Below are 22732 nucleotides of genomic sequence, written 5' to 3' on the forward strand. Positions count from 1 at the left end.
ATCCTAACACCTTCCTGGCCAGTTTCTGGACACGAACTCGTTTCGAAACCGAAGAACCAGGTTCACTCCACGCTTTAGCCTCCTGTTTCGTTTTAGAATCATGGTGACAGACCCATGTCTCATCTATACTGGCGAATCTATGCTAAAAATCAACTTTATCCTTTCGAAAACGCCCGAAATATTGCTGAGACAGTCGCATTCGAATGTGTTTTTGTTCCATTGTTAGCGAATGTCGCACCCGTTGTGCACACAGCTTTCTGAAACGCAATACTTCAATCAAAATTATGCTTACACTGCCCCTCTGAGATGCCAAGTGCTTAGGTATACTAAATCTCTTTCAGTATGGAATTCTATATTTTTTCCACGGTTTCTGTTGTTTTTCCTGTTTTTGGATGCCCTTCACGTGGGTTATCTTCAAAACTTGTACGACCTTATTTAAATTCAGCTAACCATCTTTCTACTGTACTAATTGATGGCGAAAAGTCCATATACACTTTCAACATTCGTTCATAAATTTCCTTTGCTTTTAAACCTTCCAAAAATTAAAAACTCAATCACTGCATAATAGTTATTTTTTTTTTGTTTTTTTCATTATAGAAAGTACTGTGACACGTCGTTACTAAATGGCTTGTAAACAAAAAATGACTTGTAAAAACAACAAAAATAGGCTAGTAGCAACGCCCACTCTTACTGAACCGCAAAACTTATTGAACAACCTGCAGCAAAAAATTGTCAAAAACCAGCACGATTTTCGTGCCATTTCAAGCTTGCACTTTATTGCTCTTGAGCTCAGTGAGCTATAAAACTGCATGCGCAAAATTTTTCTAAAGGTTTGAAATTTTGATAAAATTTGTGTTAAAATTTTCACGAAGTTTTAAACTTGGATTTATATGGGTTTTTAAGAGAATGAATCCTATTTCCATAAAAATTTATTGAAACTAATGAGGAAACAAATAAATCGTGTAAACTTGTCAGTAAGTCTAGTTAGTTATTTATTTTTTTTGATTATTTAATTATTTGATTTGTTTGTCTCATTTATCGAAATGCGCTTCGACATAATGAAATTTCAATATTTTTCAACACTTATTGCATCTTCAAAGAAATTGTTCAATCACTTTTATTTTTGCAGCCGTGCTTGCTATTTTTATGGAAATATTCGTATACGAGTACCAGGTATTAAATTTGTTTTACTTACACGTCAAAGCCACACAAACACACTTTGGCTGTAGTGAAAGTCTAAATTTAGCATCAACAACAAACCTTCTATGCCTAATCAGGCGAAGCTATTAATAAATGAAACACAATAGCAGTAGGGAAGACCTGTAAATAAAGTAGACAGATCAAACGGCAGACAGGTGCCACTTCCAGCAACAGCAACACTCAAACTCACACTCACACTGGCATAGACACTGCGACCTCCTGCAATGGTTTGAAGCGACATGGGGCCGTTTGTTGCGCTTTGCTGTATTTCTAAATCACCTTCACCTTATACATACGCATGTGTGTGTGTATGTACAGCCATGAACATGAAAATAGCAGTGAGCTTACCAAATTATTTGGAAATCATTTATTGTTTTCCTACACATCATACAAAGGAAAATTAGAATACCAACGAAATAAGATTCTGAAATTAACAGCAGATGGAAGATTTTACACAGAAGCACAAAATATTCTTCCATGTTCAGCAAAAATGGTTTCAAATGCAATCAAACTTGTGGAAAAACCAGAAAAAAGAGGAGGAAAATGAACAAATTTCCTGTTAGACGATCGAAGAATTGTAAGGTGGACCAAAGAGAATCCCATGAAGTCCGCCAAACAAATTAAGAAAGAGATGAACTTAAATGTTTCTGAGATGCCGGTACGTAGAAGACTACGTGAAGCTGGATTACCAGAGCCCATGAAAAAAGCTATTACTGACACCAAAAAACTAAGGCATACTGTTTGGAATTTGCAAGAACAGATGCTAGCTGGACAGCTGACATGTGGCGTAGTATTTTATGGACCAGCGTGTCTAAAAAAGTTGTATATCGCCGCATGAGTTCATGACAATATGTTAGACGTCCAACTGGCACGAAAAATCACTCACAATACACTCTAAAAACCACTAAACTTGGTGGCTCAATAATAGTGGTACGGGGATGTTTCTTACATTGTAGCGCAGGCCACAGGCACAAAATTGATGGAACTAGTTTTATATGGAAATAATGCAGAAAGTTGTGTTGCCGTATTGCTGAGAGGAAATGCCAATAAAATGGGTCTACCAGTAGGCTAACGATATTAAGCACACAAGTCGGAAGGTCAAGGATTGATTTCACGCAAATACGATTGAAGTTATGGAATGGATAACTCAGTCACCCTGCCTCAATAGGATATAGTAAATCTATTGGGGACTTAGAAAGGGGTGCACACAATGCCTAACATAGTACTTTGGGAAACATTTAAAGATGCGTGGCTGAAGGTTCTGAAGAAGCGATGTGCGACCTTTGTGGACTAAGTGGCCTGCCGCTGCACAATGGGGATATTTCGAAAAATGTTGTTCATAAATAATAGAAAAGGCAATTATTGACCGTTTTTAATAATTTGTATTTTAAAATGCCGTAAATGATTTTAGAAGAGATTTTCTAGGCCCGACTTTCAAATTTTTTTTTATTTTTTATTATATTAAAGCACACTCTTTAGTAGGCGTATCTTTGTGAAGAATTCGAAAAAACTATAAAAATAATGAATTGTAGGTTGTCATTTTTTATTATTTTTCTAATCAACGGTAACGCATTCCGGCACGTACTCTAATTTTCAACCCCCTTAAGAGATGAGATCATACCCTAAGCTTAAAACTTAACTTTAAAGGACAAACCTAGAATATTCACAGGAAAAATGTCAAAAATGTTTATCGGAAAATCAAAACAAAAAAAATTGATATATAGGTACGTTTTTGGAGTTGCTGAATCCGAATTCGTTGAAAATAAATAAAATACAAATTATTAAAGTTGGTCAAAAATTGGATCCAGCCGCCATATTTGAACAAAATTTGTCAAAAACAGCCACTCTGCGCTGTGCTGCCATAATAAAAGAAATGGGAAATTCAGCTAAATATTTGTTGCAACTTTAAGTTAAGTTAAGTAACTTAAAGACCTCCTATTCACATCAAAGGTTAAACATCTTTTGAAAAAATCTAATATTTTTTATTTGATACTGCTATTTTCGTGTTCGCAACTGTACATACGTAGTGATATGTATGTGTATAAAAGATTTTATATTTAAATGCATGAATGTGGCCGGTTGCCTTGCAAGCGCTTGGGATCTAATAATAATAAGTACAACGGCACAATAAAGAAGAAAAGGTTAAACGACAATAAAAAAAAAAAAAAGAATAATTTTTAAAACAAAGGAGCGAAAGAATAAAAGTGAATAATAGAAAAATAAAACGAAATAATACAACAAAAGAATAAAAAAAACAAATATATTAAAAACTAATAACATAACAAAAGAGAAAAATATACAAAAACAAAAAAAACAAACATCCCCAAACTTCTGACCCACAGCTGCTGCAGGAGTTGCGTGTCGAACGTAAAAGTGCGCACAAAGGATTGGCGCCCCAGCAGCAACAGCAGCAGCAGGTGTGTACTGGGCTCTGGCGATTGCTTGTACATACACCCATACATGCATATATTTGTTGTTTGTTTGCTTATTGCAAGGTGGTCGCCTATCCCCCCATGCACGAAACGTATATCCTGTAAGCAGTCGCCTGCTCGTGTTTGTATGCGTGAGTAAACGCCTATCAGTTCACAAATCAGACAATTTTCAACGCTGCTCCGTAAATGTTGATTCTGGAGTTTTGAGCGCTAGTGCGCCATGTGTGTGTGTTTGTATGTTTGTATATGCAAATCGACTCAACTCAATGGAAACTCAAAGGCTGCCCAGCCTCCACCGGGCGGTATGTGAATGTGCGAAACACCACATTTGTACATACATACATACGTGTGCTCAAGCATGGGATTGTGTGGGTATGTGCGTGTTTCGTACTTCGCCGCAGCTTTTTCATTTCCCCTCCATTTATTTAAAGTTGTATTTCGTGCTTATTCAGCACCAAATCAAAGCTCAAATAAAACGGTATCTGCGCACCTGAGCTTTTCAACGGAAGCTTTTGGTTGTTTAGTTTATCTGGTTGATGTCTGCGGTACTTGAGTGGCTGAGGCGGATGGAAATAGGTTGGGTTACTTGGTATTTTGCATTACAATAATAGAAATTTTGTAATTGGGTAATCTTCATCATAAATTCCTAGAGTTCGAGTGTGGAACGCAGTGTCACATTTCAGGCCACATCCAGAAACAAAGTGGAGTGAAATGGTCGTTCTAATGTACGAAAGTGTCGCAAATATCGAGAATTTTATTGCTCTTAGTATGCAGAAAATTTTCTTACAGACTAAATTCACTCAAAATAAAAAGTAAAGTTTGAATTTTAAAATCTAAAGTATAAAATCGCTAAAAGCGGCCGCCGTGACCGAGTGGACTTATATGTGCCTATGTGGGAATTTTGCTGTATCTAAAAAAATTTGGATAGATCTGCATATCAAGTAAATGGCAACCATGACTGCATTTAGGATAAGAGGTTAGGGGTAGTCAGAGGTCCGAAAAAATTATGATTTCCAAAAACAATTTTTTTTGTTGGCCAATTGCTTTATTTTACAAAAATAAAAACATATCATTAATAAATCATATCTCGACTTGACTTTAGCAAAATTTCAAAAAAAAAATTTATAAATCTAAAAGTTATCGCTGTTTGAGTGGCGCCCGTTTCTCCAGAAGTCCCTTGCGGTGATCGTCACAAGTCCTTGGAGATTCATCTAAAATCAATCGGAGAAGAGAAATTAGTTTTATTAATAGATATTAATAGAGATTAATATTTTTTCAAAATTAACAATATGGCGGCCTCAGGAAATATTTTTCAGATTTTCGAGAAAACAAACCGACAATTAATTGTTTAAAAAAATCGAAAATTTGAAAAAAAATGCTTCGATCAGGCACGAGTTTTTTATGTTCTTCAAAAGCAGTATACATTTTATTGAAATCTACCAAGCGGTCCTTAAGTTACAGGTATCACCAGTTCAAAAAACATAGTTTTGAGAAAAACGCCTTTAAAGTTGTTCTATCTGCTCCGGAGCGCCCGAGCGCAATTTGTTAATTGTTGAATAACTCGAAAAGTATTTGCCGGATTCACTTCAAATTTCCATACAATATTTTTGAAATATTACACTTTAAGAAAGTGAATGAATAATGAATGAATAATGCCCAAATCGGTATTCACACCACTGGGTGCCATAAAGACTGACGTTTCCCTAAAATATCGACGAATCGCGGAATCTAAATGGAGAGATAAGACGACATGCAAAATTAGCTGAACGTTATGACACAAATACAATCACAAAGAAACGTCAACATTGATAAATATGAAACAAATGTATGCCTGGATGTCCGTAGACTCAGTGATAACTGGTACATAAGAGAGCAGGTAGCCAAAATATACTGCCATAGTTGTAATCAGGAGAAAAAGGTAACCCTTTCACTTCCTCTGTAAATGCCCTGCCCTATGAAAGGTGAGGATGTTAACACTTGGCAAATCGTTGTTTGAAAACTTCGAAGAGTGGACCGACAAAGACGTGAACAACCTTATGAGGTTTCAGAACTGCTCAGACTGGATATAGTCGTGAAAGAATGCACCGTAAAACTTGTTGGTAGCGAAGATGTGGCAGTAAAATGGTGCGGAAGCATTAATTGTATTCTTAGTGAATCACCACTTCAACCAACCAACAAACAAGGTGGCGCAAAATTAATCATCCCAGTCTATTTTTAAATAACTTTTTTATTAAATAAAAGAAACAAATTACATATTCGGCTGCATGCATTTACCAAGACAAAAATAATCTGTTTCGCTCAAATTGCTCAAGTAATCCAAGGCTGTGCAAGGCACTTTTGTATGCTCTGCACTGGGCCGAAAGGTATGAGTTATGGAGCGTCAACAAAAATGTTTCATATTTTTTCAAGTATTTACTAAATTTCTGTTCAAAATGGTGAAAGGAGTGGCGGCAGCAGTATTTTGTCTGCACTTTGATCTCGAAAAGTCTTTCCTGCCGTATATTTGAAGCTAAAGTCTATGCCGCAACAAAAGCAGCTGAATTGGCTCTGGAATAAACCCCTTGTCCTCCCGACAAAGTCAATATAGGATCACTCTGCCTCGTGCAAAACTACCAAAGTTAAGCTACGGACTTGTAATACGAAAACTAGAAACCTTACTTTATTACTCTTCAGAAAAGACTGCAAAATATTGGTTGGAAAACTGACGGGACACTGTCCCACTCAACATCACCCAGCCAAAAAGGGATTAGTTCAGTGCGATGCGTGTAACTTATGAAACGTAGCGAATGCTAGAGGTACTTTGGAACACCTATGTACTTTGTCACTGCACTGCTCTTTCTAGAACTCGACAAATGTGCCTAGGATCAGCCCTCATGCTACTGATAAAAAGCTGAACGCCTTGTTAAAATTCGCGAAGAATCACGTAATATATTGTAATATCTTCGACTCTAAATAGATAGCACTCATAACACAATGGACCCTTGAACTCTAAGACAGATTTTTTTAGAAATCAGCCAGCACTAATAGTAGTCTTTACTATGAAATATTGCATTATTATTTAGTATATGAATTTTTATATTAAAGATTGTTATTTATTAAAAGATTGAGCTTTGGTTTCCACGTCATTACCATAAACCCACGATTCGTCACCAGTTATGACCCTCTGGAGCAAATTTGAGTCGTCGCAGACAGAGTCCAACATCTCATTAGCAATGTTCATGCACTGCTGCTTTTGGTTCAAATGGAGCGGTTTTGGTACGAATTTTGCGGCGAACCGGCCCATGCCCAAATCATCGAAAAAAATCGAATGGCACGAGCCAATCGATATGTCTAGTTGCTGAGGACAACTTCTCTAACGGTGATTCGACAATTGGCCAATACCATTTTCTTCACTTCATCAATTTTTTCGTATGCTGTTGAAGTGCTCGGGCGTCCGGCGTTCGGCGACGCTTTTCGTCGTTCACATCTTCTCGGCCTTCTGAGAACATTTTGTACCACCGGTAAACGTTGCTTTGATTCAAAGTAGCTTCTCCGTATGACACAGTCAACATTCGGAATTTTTACAAAAAATCTGATATAGTTTCCTGGCTAACCTAACCCAACCACACCAAAATTTTTGTCGTTTTCGAATAGATAAAGAACGAAGACGAGCCGAAACACGTGCAAGCAAAGCAGCTTTCAATAATTAACTGAACATTAACTGAACAAACTGACCGAACTCGGCGGCATTAGTGAGAAACATGAGTGCCAGCATATCGCCATAAAAAAATCGAAATCCGAATATATGTAACCCTCGAAAATTCAAAATTCGCGATACTTTTTGAAGACACCTCGCATACTGCCGGCTTAAAGATGGACAATGGCACTGGATCGGGAGTGTACAACTATCCTTAAATTGCTCCTTTACACAACCAGACCGGTGTAGCGTCTTCCAAACTGAGATCTGCGCTATAGACGAAGCAGCAAAAACCATAAGACTAATGGACTTATCTCCATCTATTTATTTGTTGGGTCCCCGACCATTCTGGAGTGGATGAAAATGAAAGAGCGGATGAATGTGCAAGGAAGGCCTCGGAGCTTGACCTTCAGCGAGGGATAGAGGGTATATGTAAGCATTTCTCTAAACAAAATGTACACTGCGGTTGACCTGAGTGTAATCGCGGAAACGAATAGAAGGTGGTCTCTGGCTACTAACCCCCGGACCTGCTAAGCGCTCTGGTCAAAACTGAATCTTAAAAGAACAAAATGTCTGCTGGGATTCAGCAGATGAACCACCAGCGTCCTCACAGGTTTTATAACGCGTCACTGCGCTATTGGCACCCCAGTCAGTAGAATGTGTGTACCTCACAATGACTTCTTCAAGAGTTGTAGAGATAACGAAACAATTTAGTCGGTACAACAGCTATTCTGGGCATGTTCTGCACCTCAAAGAAGCCGTGCCAAAAATTCTTAGCGATTATTTCTTTGTAGGCCTGGGAAATTTTGCAAAATGTCTCGCTGGAGGGATTAGTTACCTTCTCAAAGAGATCTAAGTGGTTTCAGCCACTTGGTTAGGTTATGAAAATCAAATACGCGCATCCCAATGGGCCTTAAGGCCACCGAGTGTCTTGTCTTAGACAAACGACCTGGCTAACCTAACCCAACCACACCAAAATTGTTATCGTTTAGTTTGCGATAATCGACTTGTTAACCAAAACAACTGGTTTTGTCTTATCGCTTTGTGTTATGAAATGTGTCGCCGAATAGCAAAATCGTTAAAGTTGTCGTTAAGCAATGAATATCGTTGCGAATATCGTTAAAATGTGTTAGTGAATCGCACTACTAGTTCGAATACACTTAGGAATCAATTAAACATCAAACCTAACTGCAGCACGTGCTTGCAACTTACACGAAGCCCAACTTACAACATTCAGCATGTAGCATGCAACATGAAACCCACAACCTGCAACATGTTGTGTTTGTATGCAAAATAAGTGCAAAAGAAACAAAAATTCACTCAAATTCAATATTAAAAACAAAAGACTTCCATTTGTCTTTTCAACACAACGTCACCATTAGGTCGTCAGTCCGGGTACAACAAACAACGCAGCAACAACATAGAATAATAGTAGCAGAATTCTACGCGCCGCCAAAGTAATTGGTGATAGGACCAATAAGTAAGTGTGGGTGTTATTGGCGGTGCTGTCGCATAGACTCGGTGCGATTTCCATGCGAATTTTCTGTTCAGTTGTGGCGTTGACATCGGGACGTATAGAAGTGACGATTTGGCGAGCAACGCGGAATTTCGTAAAAGTTTTATTAATATTTCTGTTTTCCGGCGCGCGTGTGGCTGTTATTTTTGTTTATATTACGGCGCGAATTTGCTGGATATGTTTTTAAATATTTATTTTAATAAACACGTTACATAGAAATATCGTGTTTGTGTGTCTGTGTGTGTGAATTTATGATAGAAAAAAGATAATTATTCCAAATTGTGGACTAATTTTGAAAATTTAGATTTATTCCGCTGCCATATTGGTGAGCTAGAAATGAAATATGGCGCCTAAGCAAAATGAGATGTTAAGCCGCAGGCAGTGTAAAAATTCGGTAATAAATTAAAAAAGTCACAAAAAAAAAAATATTGTGATAAAAAATTAAGAAATTATGGTGAAACTCTGAATACGAAATTTGGAAAGAATTAAGCGGTAAGAGGCAAAAAATAAAGTTTTTAGCTTCAGAAATTATAGGCTTCAAGAATTGTAGAAGAGGCAGAGAGTGCAACTTAACTTCGCTTGTTGGCTGAAGGAACGTCGGAACTAAAGAGAACAAAAATTCGAGAAAACGGCTTTAAAGTCTTCAGTTCACTATTCTTTCCTTAGTAGCTGAAATAAAAACAACTTTTCTTCTAATGAAATACTGTTAGTAGATAGCGCGATATACATTCTGTAAAAAAAAAATCGGGAATTGTATATGTGTCGCGTATATGTGTAATAGTCCAAATTTTTTTTGCTGAAATGTTGTTATAACTGTCCTCTATAGTGTAGCAGAGTTTGAGCGGGATCTGTCACTTAGCTTGTTTTTGGCATTTAATTATATCAGTCAACCACAGGTGTGCTCTGCGATTTTCACTATGGATAAAAATATCGAACAAAGAATTTGTCTTAAATTTTGTGTATTTGAACGGAATTTCGTGCGCCGAATCGTTAAAAATCTTGCAAAAAGCCTATGGCGAGTGTGATTTATCAAAAACACGGATCTATGACTCTTATAAGGTTTTTGCAGAGGGTGAGAAGTCGTGGAAGACTTGCCCCGATCTGGTCGCCCATCAACGTCTTCAACGGATGAAAACGTCAACAAAGTCAAGGAAATGGTGCTGGAAAGCCATCTTTTAATTTGAGGGAGATAGCTCGTGACCTTAGCCTGTCTCACGAATAGTTTCGCAACATTTTACACCATCAATTGGATATGAGACGCGTGGTTGCTCGACTCGTTCAAAGAGAGTTGAATTTCTTTCAAAAAATTCATCGGAAGAAGGTGGTTGAAGACATGCTTGAGCAAGTGAATTCGGAACCAACGTTTACCCAGCGCATCATAACAGTTGATGAGACTTAGGTATATGAGCTTGACATGCAAATTAGTCAACAACGGCTGAATGGAGCTATGCACATTAGCCGAAACCCAAAAACCACGTTAAAGTAGGTCAAAAGTGGAAGTCATACTGCTCGTTTTCTTTGATTATCTTGGTGTTGTGCACTCGGAATTCGTTCTAAATGCTTCTACGGTAAATAAAGAATATTATTTGAAAGTTATGCGACGTTTGAGAGAGAATGTGCGTAGGAAACGGCCCACTTTGTAGAAAAAAACTCATGGATCTTACACCATAACAATGCACCGTCTCACAAGACTCATATTGTGAACACTTTTTTGACCAAGAACTCGACAAATATCATCGAACAACACCCATGTTCACCGGATTTAGCCCCCTGTGACTTAAATTGCCACTCCGCGGACGCCGCTTTAAGTCGATTGAGGCATTAAGGGGGGAAACCGGTTTATATCGATCAAAAGATAGTTTTTTTTATTGCATAAATCATCAGTATAACTACGCAATAATATGAGGTAAAAATTTTAAAGCGAAATTCGCATTATTTCCGATTCTATGAGCACTTAAGTGACTGCCCGTCGGTTCCGCACCGTAGCGCGCGTTAGTTAGAACGACGTTTTTCTCGAAACTACTTTTTTTCAATTGGTGGGCATTCTAGCTTAAAAAGTTATGGACCAATCGCTCTAAAACTTTTAGCATTTTTTCTTTATTCAATTCTAATCTACGAACCTAATATATGAACCTAATTATGGGATTATATTATTATTTAAAATATGTTTTTTTAAGCAAAACAGATAAAAAAATATGGTAAAAAAAAACTACTTTGTGTTCAAGTGCCTCAAAAGCATGCAATTTTCAATATTTTTTTACCACAATTAGGTTCATATTTTTAGGAAATATGTTGTTAATAAAACAAAAACTGCTGTTGATTTCAGAGAAAAATTGCAACTTCAGGAATTCCCACCAGCAAGACACTCGGATGGCGATCGTCCATGGACAGCACGCTCTAACTCCACTATCTCCCGCGAAAATAGCTTCAAAAAATTTAAAAGTGTACCCAAAAATATAGATAAAATATCCTCTAAACTTAAACAATTTCTGATTATGCCTTCTTTGATTTAAAATAATTCTCGAAAAACACCAATATTTTGGCCTCCTAAACCGGTTTCCCCTTTAAGGAGAATCCGCTGAAGGAGCTGAGGAAGATTCCTTCAAACGCGTTTGAAAGGTGTTTTGATGACCGGACTAATCGTTGGCTTAAGTGTATTGCTTCGAATGGAGACAAAATAAATTTTGATGATTAAACAATTATTTTGCGTTTCATTGAACAATTCTCGGTACTTTTTTGACAGAATGTATTTTGCCACAGAGAAAAGTAAGATGTCACGTTACTTTTAATATAATTAGCTTAATATTAAAAAAATAATTACACCGTTCTTAAATCAATTGAGCCACTTTGTTTGTTTTCTTATTTTATCCCTTTATTTGATTTTATATAGGGGACCTCAAATGTTACTCATACGCCCCGCTCTCAGTTAATTTGTTTTCAGATTTCAACTGACAAAAGCAGTAAAATATTGTATTTAAAACAAAATTGAAATAAAATACTCTTCGTTCTTCTTAATCAATAATCCCTAATAATTAAATTGCCTAGAGCCGCCTTTTTATATAAGTGTGTTAAAATATCGTTGTGTCTGTGTCATGTGCTAGTAATTTAGTGAAAAAATAATAATTTAGTGAAAAAACAAAATTTATTGAAAATTAAAAAAAAAAATATATTTATTTATAAAATAAAATTATGCTCGAGTTTTACACAAGTGAGCAAATGCTTTTAAGTATCTAAGAGTGTTGAAAAAGAAAATTTATTAGCTACAAAAATAAAATAAAAACTAAAAAAATGGTTGAATTTGACTCTTCCGACGAAGCAAACACGGAGCTTTTGGAGAAGCTGAAGCATTTGGATGTACGCGATGAGGAGGAGAAAAAGAGCAGAGGCCACTGTTGGAAGTCAATGAAATGGAAATCGGCGCTAAATCACATTGGCCTCTTGATATCGCTGTCGATCTATTGTGGCGTGGGTGGATTGGTGAGTGGACAAACTATTGAATGTGTAAAATTATCTAAGTACTTTTTAAATTGCTGAGCGAAGTAGTTGTGTGGAAAATGGATGAGTTGCTTCGCAAGGTAAATATTTTTATAAATAGTCGAATAAAATATTTGGTGAATTACAAAGTTATATCAGGATGAAAAAAAAACAAAAAATGTTAGGTACGCTTTAAAAGCTGAAACTTCAAGTTTTCATTCAAGAAAAAATGCAAAAATATAGAAATTAAAAAAAAAAAGATTTTAATTACAAAATAGCTTTTTTTTATTTTTTTCTATTCTTCAAGTAATTAGACAATTATTATTAATCATCAGCTAATAAAAATAATAATTTGAAAAATTTAAATTATTTAAATATAGTTGAAACAATTAAAACGTAAATAAAAAATAATAATTAAAATAATTAGAAAATAAATTAAAATAATAATAAAACAATTCAAATAATTTAAAATTACTTTAAGGGGGCCTCTTATTAGTGGCTTCAAAAAAAGGTGTTTATTCTCAATTTTTTTTCGAGGCGAAAAAAGCGGCTTTCCCGTATATAATAGACTACTCTTGTATAAAAATATGAAAAAATTAACACACAATTAATTATTGAAAAAGTGCTTTTTCGCTATTTTTTCAAAATAGGTGTTAAATAAAATTAAAAAATGATTTTTTTTTTGTATTTTGTTAGTTAATTAGTTGCGCATTTCAATTATCTTTATATAGATTATCGGTTTGAAACTATAACTTTCGTCGTTTTTTTTATCTTTTTAAATCGAAAACATGGTTTTGAGAAATCGTGTTTCAAAGTTTTCTCCGAAATCACTTTGAATTCCGCTATAAAATTTTGAGGGCATATTTTCCTATAATATATCTATCGACTGCAGTAAAAACAAATCGAGTTTTTGAAACCGACTGATAAGAGGCCCCCCTTAAATTATTAAAGGGTAAATAAAAATAATAATTAAAAAATTCAAATAATTTAAAAAAAAAATATTTTACCAAATAAATACAATATATTTAGGTTTTCACCTTCAAATTAAAGTTTTTTAATTTCAAACTAAATTTTTTTAAATTCAAATTAAAGATTTTTAATTTCAAATTAAAGTTTATGAAATATGATATGACAATTAATTTTGTATGATTTTCCAAATATGTTTATTTTGCTGGTAATAAGGTTAAATACTTGTTTAAAGTTTAACAATTGCAGTAATCACAAAATACAATTTTTTTTGCAATCGCAGTAAACGCAAAATAAAGCTTTTCTTTTATTCTTGTGTAACTAGTATAGGGTTTTTTATTACGCTTCAACTTTTTTCCGATAGGGAGGGCGAACGACGCAATATTTTTTATTTTTCGCTTGTCATTTGTAAACTTCATTAGTATACATTTCATCATGGAACGCTACACACTTGAACAACGATTGCAAATCGTGCAAATTTTTTATGAAAATAATCGTTCTGTTGCTGCTACTTTAAGAGCATTATGGCCACTTTACGGTCCATATAACAAGCCGTCCCGTTTTGGGGTTATGTGAAGTCATTGGTCTACAGTAACAAGCCGGCGACGATTTGTGAGCTCAGATTCCAATTGCTGGAATTTCGGTCGATTTATGCAAAAGAGTGGTCGAAAATTGGGTTCAACGATTGGACTTCGTAAAACGTGCACGCGGTGGTCATGCAAAAGAAATCGAATTTCATACTTAAATGTATATGTTCAAACTCGATAATAAAAAAAAAATTAGTTAAAAAAATCAAACCGTTTGTGTTTTATTCAAAAAAGTGCAAAAGTTGAAGCGCTCTTACTGAAAAACCCTATATTTACTTTTAAATAAATATTTGAAATTCAAAATCCTTAAAACTCTTAAATAAGTTTATTATAATGAACACCAATACATCACCTGAAGAAGTAACTGTTGAAATAATACAGGAAGTCCGGTAAATAAACGTCATTATCGGCAAATAATGCAGGTCACAGAAGATCCTGATGATGGTAATTTAAAAAATAAAGAGAATTCACCTATTCCTCGTTGCAGAAACCGCAGGGGAAATTATGTTAAAACGAGTATTGACAAAAGACAGATTTCGATGAAATGCTATGAAGAAGGTAAAGAGAGTCAGCATAAGTCAGCAGCAGTTGCAGAGTCAGCAGAATTAGCTGACATTAATAAAAACACAGCCACTTATATAATTGGAAGGTATAAGAAGGATGGATGTGAGATTACTAGACGAAATCGTGGTGGAAAAAGAAATGTTAAACTATCGTAAGTGATGAGATTTTAACCCATGTGGAGAAATTATTTGAAGAAAATCCATCAAATACTTTGAAAAATTAAAAAAAAAAAAGTTGAAAATTAAAACGTCAACATGACCACAACAACGATATTTAATGGATTAAAAGCTTTAAAAATGACATTAAAAACCACCGCAATCAACCTGAACCGTTTAAACTCCAAACCAACAATTGAACAACGCAAAAATTATGCACTAAATTTTTGACAAAATGCTCCACAAACGCATGGGAAAATAATTTTTATTGATGAATCCAGTTTCAACTTGTTGTTGTTGTTGAAGTGGTTGAGTATTTCCACTGAAATAATCCTAATTAGTGACCAGCACCATTTTACTACCACTGTCCTCGTGAGATGATTTTTATTATTATTTTTTTTTTTGTTTTTGTTCGTAGTCAGATCCATTTAGCGAAGTCCAAGTATAGCAGCAAATTCTTTATCTCGATGTCTGAGAGCTCATTAATTTGCTGCAAGAAAGGCTTACCGAAGGAGCGGAGTCGTGCCCTAGCTAACCCCGGACATTCACATAAATAGTGGAAAAGACTTTCCTTCGCCCCTTCCGTTTGACTGCTTCTGCAGATGGGATTGAAAGGGAGGTTGAGTCTGGCTGCATGAACCCCTACCTTTCAATGACCTGTAAGGGTTGCAGTGATGCGTGAGATGTTTGACCGAGAGCATCCCAACAGATCATTTGTTCTTTGGATTTTGTACGGCGGCCTCGTTTTTCTTGTTGCAGTGCATGCAGTTGCAGTGTTCAACACTTGAAATATTTGGGAGTGTTAATAAAGAATGACAACAGTAGTTACGACACAATACAAGACAGAATAATGGCAGCAAACAAAGCATATTACGCCAACGCAAATTGCTGAAGTCCACACTGCTCACACGTGAATGTAAGCTCCGCCTCTACCAGTCAATAATACTACCAGTGCTGCCTACGGCTGCGAGTGCTGGACATTGACAAGGAAAGACGAAAGTAGCTTAAGAGTTTTCGAACGAAAAGTGCTCCGAAGGGTGTTTGGCCCCTTACGCTACAACGTGGAGTTGCTAAACTTATGCCCCAACGGCTTCGATGGTTAGGGCACACTGTGCGCATGGAAGACAGCCGCCCCCAAAAATCTTTTTTATCAACGAATTGTCTAATGATCCGAGCCCGAGGACGTCTAACCTCACTTGACCAAGCCATAGCCGACCTACGAGTTAGGAGCTGAAGATCTGTTGCTATGAACCGTGCAGATTGGAAGAGGATTGTGGATGAAGCTAAAGCTCACCCTGAGCTGTAATCGCTACTTGATGATGATGAGTGCATGCAGTTAATTGCTTCAACCTGCTCAAGCAGAGTAGTGTGAAGCAATGGATGATTTTATTGTGTTGAATGGGGTAGCAACTGCCACCGCCTTTGTTATGTCTAGTGCCGAATTTTTTCTTCATGGATTTTTTAATAAACTTGCCATAGAAATGCCAGAATCCAGAAACTCGGGAATAGTGATACTAATCATACGTTAATTTTTCTATCACCATATTCCCCCCTGTTAAATCCTATAGAAGAGGTATTTTCAAAAATAAAATTGTCTGCTCGAAATTTGCTGGCTGATCCACAAAATAAGCAAAGTTTGGTACAGATTATTGAAGAATCAAAGATCACTGTTACTTCTACTTATTGCAGCAATTGTTACGTTGACATGTGTAGAAAACTACAGCTGGATGTAGCAGAGCAATTCTTGCATTAAATGCTTTTCCAAATTGCTTTATTTAACTTTTTTTGATTCTTATTCTTGTTAGTTTTCGTTTTTTATTGAAAATACTCAATATTACCTTAAGGGGGGGTAGGGTCACAAAATCGAAATTTTTTTTCTTCACTCATCTTATAGTAAATCATTTCAAGAATGTTGTGTCAAAATTTTAAGTGGATCGGAGCAGAACTCTCAAAGTTATAGCCTTTGTAGGTACTCTACCTCGAATGCGGAGCATCGATAATTTCTCAGAGTCATTTTTTCAAACGCGTTTTTCCCGAAACGACTTCTTAAAAGTCGGTGCCAATCACAACTCCGAAACTATTCAACCGATTCTTTTCAAATTTGGCACACGTTTTCTAAATCAAAAATACTTCCCCCCTACACTGTTTTTTTTATTTTTTTTTTAAGGTTGTTTTTCACCAAAAATTCTCGTTTTACGTTTTTTTTGCCACCAAAACTACAAAAATGAAAAAAAAAATTTTTATTAATGTAGGGGGGAGCATTACGTCATACTTTAACTGAAAAATTCGACTTTTTTAGTTTCAGATGATTCTACGACGAATGCCGATTGGCACCGCAGAGCACCTCTCGAAAAACATATCTCCAAAAAAACTCTGTCATGGGCTTATTTGTCAATATTTTATTATTAATATTTTTTAAAAACTTATTAAAAAGATGTACAATAACATGCAACTGATTTTATTAAAGTATCTTAAGCCATATTTCTGTAAAAAATTCAAAAAAAAGTGTTTTTTTTTTAGCGCTAAACCCTAATCTGTACCAAGTAAACTCTATTAATTTTTTTCTAAGTTTATACCAAATAAATTATTTAAACCTTTTTTTAAGTTTTACGAGAAAAAATTATTTTAATTCATTTATTATTTTCATTTTATTAATCTTTTATTCATTTAATTTTTTTTTATTTTTACGAAATGATATACTACTTTTTTATTTATATATTTTAATATTTAATATATTTTAAATATGTATATTATTATTTTTTATTTTTTTTTTTTCAATTAGTTATTTTAATATTTTTTAGTCTTTACCAAATAAATAATTTTAATATTTTACTTTTTAGTTAAATTATTTTAATTATTTGTTAATCTTTACCAAATAAACTGTTCTACTTTTTTTGTTAGTTTTTACCAAATAAATTATTTAAAGTTTTCTTTAAGTTTTGCAAAAAAAATTATTTTAATGTAGTAATTATTATAATATCTTTCCCAAGTAATATATTAAACTATTTTTTTTTTTAATTCTATTACATAAATTTGTTTAATTTTTTTGAGTTTTACGAAATAATCTACTCAAATTTTTTCAATCCTTACAATAAATAATTTTAATTTTTTTATCTTTACCCAAAAAATTATTTGAATTTCTTTAATCTTTACCAAGCAAATTATTTACATTTTTTTTTTAATTTTTATGAAATAAATTATTTAATTTTTTTTACTATTTAATTACAAATTAATATTATTTATTTTGTTTTTCTTTTTACCAAATAAATTATGTAAATTTTTACCAACTATTAAATTATTTCGTTTTTTAACTTTTGCGAATTAAATTATTCATTTCCTTTTATTTTTAGCAAATAACTATTTAAATTTCTTAGTCTTTACCAAATAAAGTATTTGAAATGAAGTACACAAAATGTCAAAAAATTCATTTCAACATCACTTTATCATACATTGCATATTATTTTTAGAGCGATTAATTTTCTGAAAAACCGACCTAATAACTTTAATTTACTTTGCACTCAACATAGCACCAAATGGTTCGAATTGCTGTTGTACCCAATATTCTTACCCAATTTATTTGAACTCTAATTTTTTTATGACGCAAAGTCATAAATAAAGTATTTTAATGCATTTAATAGTAAGCCTTTAATTTATTCGAAACCAATGATTCACTTCGCTTGATGTATTTGGTGCCACCACAGGTCCCAAGCGTCTTATTGTGTGATTTTCTGCAGTGGCCCATTTACGGGTTAACCAAGCACAAGAGCGCAACTAAAATATTTCAATCAACACTAAATTTAAATAATTTTTATATTCACATCTCTTGATGTTTGTTCTCGTTGTTTTTATAGCGCTGTTTGTTTTTATTTTCAAGTGGCCATAAAACATTTAAGTGCTGCTAATATTAAAATGTTGTGCGTGGGATCAAGAAATTTTAGCAACAGCCATGGAAAGGCTTTGGAAATGTACCTTGTAAATAAAAGTGTATACATTTTCATTAATCAATGTATGTATGTGTCTATATACTTCAACACACACTCGAGCATACGCACCCATACATACAGACACGCAGAGAAAATTACTTTTAAGTGTAAATATTAATTGAGAGGGACAGGTTCTGCTAAGTGGTACTCATTTATATTTGTTGATTCTGGTAAAGGTTACTTTGTTTTGTAAATCTATTTGAAAAGTACTCATTATTCTGTGTAACAAAATTATGTTTTTTTTTTGTTAGCGAATTTAAAGGAAAGGGAGGCCAAGGAGTGATATCTGGCATGCAATGCTTTTAACGTTTGCGTCTGAATTTTTACTAGGGATACTCAAAGTTGACTCCTTTTTGAAATCCAGCGACACATGAAATCGCAGGATCCATGTATTATATTTCACAGTGAGAGTTTGTGACGCGAAATTAGTCATCCATTTTTGTTTTTGGCTAATATTTTTAATAAATGAAAAAACAAAAGTATGATCTCGAGTGATTGATATCTTTATTTTGACCTTTACGCGGTCCATTGTTGATCTGCTTGTGTACTACAGCTGCCTAGTTCACAAATGTACGACGATTTACGTACGACGCTATTTAAAGAAAATAAAAAAATCTTCCGATTGAGTGATTAATTTTGCGCCCTTTGTATTTTCAACCAACATATGCGTTATCGAGCTCCGCAGTCCATTATGGCACATTTTGGCTCATTCGGCGTATGCGAAGGAAACTGAAGACTTCGTTGAAAGGATGAAGTGCCAGGCAGTCATAAGAGGCATTCGAGATTCGGAGAAGAAATTGGCAGCAAACCCAACACCGAAGAGGACGTTTGCTGAAACAGTGTGCTTTGCATTGGCACAGGAAATGACAGCACTCTTGAGCAAGCCAGTTCAAAAAGTCCATGGAGTTGCAGTTAAAAAGCCTACTGCGCTGGAAGAAACAACTGAGAGAGTAAATCGAGCGCCTTTTTCCGTATTTCAAATGAAACGATACAGAGAAACCTTCTAGACATTCTGATTCACTATCTTAGCGACCTGGTACTATAAACTGTAAGCATTGATTCAAAGTTGAGAGCTCCGAGCGGATAATTGACATCAGATTAATACAATTGCAGAACGATGATGAGGCGAAACCAAGCGCGATTAGAATTCAATTGAATGATCTTGACTTGGGAAAGTCCATGGAAGCGAAACAAGCTGAGAAGAGGATCATCTATAATAGAAATAGCCATCAAAAGTTCTGTGGATAAGACATAATAAATTACAGTGGAACAGCCTTAGAATTTCTGATGGAGTTCTGCTTCGCGTATGAAAAAACGAAGATGGAAATATTTCTCGTCATCCAGAATCAAATCCATGATAGAGGAATTCCACAATGGGTCAAGCAGAGGTCATCTGGATATCACTAAAACGCTAGACAAGATTAAGCGGGTAAATTAGAGAGAATCAGTTGCCGAATGGATTCCAAACTGCGCGCAGAGTTTGGCAGCGAAAGATCGAAAGGAGGGTCGTTGTTTGAGCAGCTGGCCATGTATGTAGCGGATCCATTTCCAACCGGTGAATCCGTCAACAAATATGTACTCGGTGTAATAAACTGCTTCAGTAAGTGGCCAGTAAAGTAGCTCTGCCAAAACAGGAACTAAAACCATTGGAGAGGTTTCTGCGAGGAACTGGATGACTCGGTTTGGAGTACCTATTAAGTAATATTCAGACTAAGGAAGAAACTTCGAGTCCACAGTATTTAAAGAGATGGGTTGCTTGTTAAGAAAACAGCCAAAATCGTCTAATATCTCTACCAAAATTAATTTTAGTTAAGGAGCTTTTAAAATACTAACATTAACTCAATGAAGGCCAGAGTCATGACCCTTACAAAAAAAAAAATATTAAGCGTGACTTATATTTTTGAAATGTATTTCTATCCAATATGGAGTATTCTATGGCAAAAAATACCATTATAAGGGGCGTGCACGTACATGGTGGCGCACAATTTTTTGAATAACTTTTTTAGTTAATAAAAAATTGATTCTGAGTAATGGAAACTTGCCAGTTCTTGATCGATAGTTTAGTGCTGGAGAAAGTGTAATCTTCTTGGCATCAGGGCAGTATCATCTCTGTGTTAGGTGGCTAGAGTGAAGACAAAAAAACCGCATTAAGAAAGCTCTAGCAACATTTGGCTCGCTACGCCCAGAGTGGAAAGCATCCCACCTTTTGCAATACACAAGGCTGAGGATTTTTGATTCTAATGTCAAATTATCATTACTCTATGCCTGGGAAACATGGAGTGCATCAGCGGCCGATATAAACGCATTGTAAGTTTTCACTAATCGATGCCTTCGCAAAATCCAGAAAATCTTCTGGACAAACACAGATTGGAATGCTGATCTATGCGAAACAATTCAGCAAACTCCAATACTCCTAGAGATTTGGCGAAGAAAATTAGGTTGGATTGGCCACGTCCTTCGTGGATAACAACAAAAGTCGCTATTGAGTGGAGTCCCCAAGGCAGCCGAAACACTTAGAGATGACTGTTGGATTTAAAAACGCGCGTCGTGAATTTAACCAGGAATGAAGCTAAGTGAGGTGGCGCAGAACGGATCTACGTGGAAGCAATTTGTTGTGGCCATTTGATCCTAGCTGAGACCGCTATTTATCTTAGATCTTCACTACTCTACTAAGACCTACAAAGAGCAAAGAGTCAAAAATTCTTAGTTTAGCTGCCAACGTAGCTGCTTTAGTTGGAGTTTAAATATCGGCTTGCATAATACTGTACAAATACCACTCTGGGATCTTGTACGATTGTTGAGCCATTCAGACTCCAAACAAAATAAAATGCGTGCAGATTGGATGTACTTTTTCCAATAGCGATTTTTTCGACAGATCACGCGTGACTACTGTCAAACTAAATACATAATTTTTTCCAGTATTCATTCAAATTTCATGATGGAGATTCTTACGCCTCAACAACGTTTACAAATCGTAGAATTGTAGGGCGAAAATCACCGCTTTGTGAAAAGTGTTCAACGCGCGTTCAGATCAACTTACGGTGTTCAGTGATGAGGTCAATTTTTGACTTAATGGTTACGTCAATAAGCAAAATTCCCGTATTTGAGCTGAAAAACAGCCCGAAACTATTCAAGAACAGTCCTTATATCCATTGAAAACAACCATATTTCTTCGAAGACGAGGCTGGCGCCAATGTAACAGTGAATGGTGACGCTATCGCGCCATGAATAACAAATTTTTGATGCCGTATGCTGAAAATTGAAGCGCGTAATCTCCGCAACATTTGGTTCCAACAAGACGCTACTGGCGCTACTTGCCATACATCCCGTGAAACAATCGATTTACTGGGTGATCATTTCGGTGAGAAATTTATCTCTCGCCTCGGGGCAGTGGGTCAGCCTCCAAGATCGTGTGGTATTACACTTTTTTTTGTGATGGGCATCGTCTTATACGGTCCTGTATGCGCACACGATCCTTAGTGCATTTAGTCGGTGGACTTGAGCTACTGGTCTAACATTTGATGGCTTAGCTCCTGCCCATATAGGAGAAATGACTGCATCCACCACACTTACCAGGAGGTACCTTCTAGCGCCTTGCGATCCGCCTATGTTTGGAAGAATTATTGTAAGGGCACCGTTGACTGCCGCTGCTTTGGAACCCATAGTTGCTAAGTGTTGCTTAAAGCAGGGTAATCAATCATTACGCCAAGATACTTTATTGCTTCTTGCGACAATATTTCATGGCCAGCTATTCGCAATTTCATGAACTCTGTTTTTCTTCGCGCAGTTACGAGGACCTCTTCTATTTTTTGTACTGCTAACTCCAGCCTCGCTGCAGAGAGCCTTAGTTGACCACGAGAGCGACGTCATCGGCATAGCCCACAAGTGTTGCTTTATCCGCCAATTTTAACCTGAGTACTCCATCGTACATGGGTTTGGTGGTGAACGAGGACAAAACGAAGTACCTCCTGTCATCAAACAAACAGTCGGCGTACTCGCGTATCGGCACCCACGTCACTGTTGACAGTTATAATTGTGAGGTTGTAAAAGACTTCGTGTATTTGGGAACCAGCATTAACACCGATAACAATGTCAGCCTTGAAATCCATCGTAGAATCTCTCTTGCCAACAAGTGCTAATTTGGACTAAGTAGGCAATTGAGTAGTAAAGTCCTCTCTC

General features: G+C 35.7%; 1 pseudogene; it reads left to right on the forward strand.

Annotated features, from left to right (window-relative positions):
• Positions 1–12112: 12112 nt before the first annotated feature.
• The window catches only part of LOC129237183 (uncharacterized), a 179600-nt pseudogene continuing 168980 nt past the window's right edge, over positions 12113–22732 (forward strand).

The sequence above is a fragment of the Anastrepha obliqua genome, chromosome 2 (genome assembly GCF_027943255.1).
Source record: "Anastrepha obliqua isolate idAnaObli1 chromosome 2, idAnaObli1_1.0, whole genome shotgun sequence".
Taxonomy (NCBI): domain Eukaryota; kingdom Metazoa; phylum Arthropoda; class Insecta; order Diptera; family Tephritidae; genus Anastrepha; species Anastrepha obliqua.